The sequence below is a fragment of the Saccostrea cucullata genome, unplaced genomic scaffold (genome assembly GCF_032062105.1).
Source record: "Saccostrea cucullata isolate Sc308-1 unplaced genomic scaffold, CSIRO_AGI_Scuc_v1 ctg16923, whole genome shotgun sequence".
NCBI classification, from domain to species: domain Eukaryota; kingdom Metazoa; phylum Mollusca; class Bivalvia; order Ostreida; family Ostreidae; genus Saccostrea; species Saccostrea cuccullata.
Genome location: NW_026926826.1, coordinates 14033 through 16024, shown reverse-complemented (window position 1 = coordinate 16024; position 1992 = coordinate 14033). Strand labels below are relative to the sequence as shown.

Below are 1992 nucleotides of genomic sequence, written 5' to 3'. Positions count from 1 at the left end.
AAAATAGAAGTCAACAACAACAAATCAAAATCCAGGCATAAAATGTGAAATTCCTTTGAAAATACGATATAATTTCGTAAAACCTGAATTTACTATCGTTAATACTTTTATTCTTAGTAGGATAAATTGAAAAATAGTTTACTTTAGTATATTTTGTGAGAAATCATGAGAAATTATACAGTAAGATGTATTTTAGACAAATGATAAAGAACAAGGAAATATTTTCTCATAAGGAGAAAAGGAAGAGACACAGTGTTATCTCTATCAGTCGTGTCACAGTAAACATGTTTTTCAACCAGTGCGGGTTGTCATCCCCTTTTGTGTGCAATCGTCTTTTTTTGTGCCGTCGCATTGATGATTACTTTTATGTACAGTTGGTGATATCTACTTTTGTACGTCGTCGATGTGATATTTACCTTAGTGTTCTGTGACTTGATATTTACTTTTTTGTGTTCAACTGATGAGATATATACATTGTATGTGTATGTACAATCGACTGATATTCTCTATTTTGCCTTGTCAGCAATTTACTTTTGTGAGCAGTCGACGTTACATTTTATTTTGTGTGCCGACTTTTGATATACACTTTTGTGTGCAACCTCTGTGTCATTTTTTGTTAGTGTACAGTCGATTTGACTATTGTTTATGTATAAAATTGACTTGAGTTTTACGTTTATTGTTTCGTTGATGTACTTGAGCACCCCAGCTTTTCTAATCAGTTATCGATGAGACATTTCTATTTGTGTACAGTCGATTTGATACTGCGTTCTCTATGAATCAGATTTGTTACTATGGTTTATCTATCCGCTCCAGTTTGATATCTGATATGTTGAAAAGAAGCAAGAAGAAAAAGACACCAGAAACGTCGTAATAGGTGGGATATTTTTGTTTTCTCAATTCTTCACGTCAGGCTTTATGTTATAGGTAAAACAATAAAATATGAATTTACTACATTTTACATCTCACTCTCTGTTTAACAGTCTGCTTTATTGTGTTTCCTTCTGGAATGCCAAGACTCTGTATTAACGTTTATGTGCTGTTGATTTACTTTAATGTCCTGCCTTTGATTCATTTTTTTCAATGAAATATATCCATTTTCTGTGTAGTCCATTTGAGGTAGCTTTTTCTTCAAATCAGATTTGTAACTACGTCGTATGCCTTTGCTCCAGCTAGGTAACTGATATTTTCAAAAGAGAGAAAAAATATAAAACCTCGGAAAAAGTGAGAAATTTCAATTAAGGAGGGGGAAGATCTTCAAAAGAAACAAGAAGAATAGACCAAAAACTTCGTAAAAGGTGAGATGATTTCTGTTCTCTTAATTCTTCAAGACGGGGACGCCGCTATATGAAATACGTTAAACAGCAAATACAATAAACATTTAATGACCTGTACCTCTCGTTTTTTAATTAACAGTCTGGTTTCCTGTATCACCTTTCTTTCGTGAATAAGACTCGATGGTGGATCATATGGGGGTTGTTTCTTTAACAGAGGTAGGGATTACAATTTCAATGTTCCTAAATTGTCCATTAAAGCTACAAAATATTTCGGACCCCCTCGTTTAGACAAAGTACTTTCATACCATTTTTAAGGATGTCTGTAAAGCATAGTGTGATTTAACTGGCAGAAATGAATTGTTAAGAAAAAAGTATATGCATGAAAACGATTTGTTTTCATTTTAACATGTATTTACACACACACACACTCTCTCATTCTCTCTCTATCTCTCTCTCCTAAACACACAAATATTCCTCACATTTATCATTCAAGAAAAATTATTTTGAACTCTAACACTCGACATGCATATATTATTCTGTTCAACAATCTTTTTTTTGTCTCAATTATGCTATGAGAAAAACTCTGTGATAAATGCTACAGTACAGAAAGGTCCATAAATATAAGGGTTCCTATTTTGTTAATGTTAGAATGAGAAACCACTACCCTGAAATTTAAACAAAAAGGACTAGAAATTTAATTGATTTTATTCTTATTGTG

The 1992-nt window shown here is 32.4% G+C and overlaps 1 long non-coding RNA gene across 1 annotated transcript; it reads left to right on the top strand.

The window, feature by feature from the left end:
• Positions 1 to 290: 290 nt before the first annotated feature.
• LOC134272734 (uncharacterized) lies at positions 291 to 1761 on the top strand. The gene is made up of 3 exons (XR_009993268.1): positions 291 to 874; positions 1170 to 1295; positions 1414 to 1761. It is a non-coding gene; the product is annotated as an uncharacterized LOC134272734 (long non-coding RNA).
• Positions 1762 to 1992: the final 231 nt, after the last annotated feature.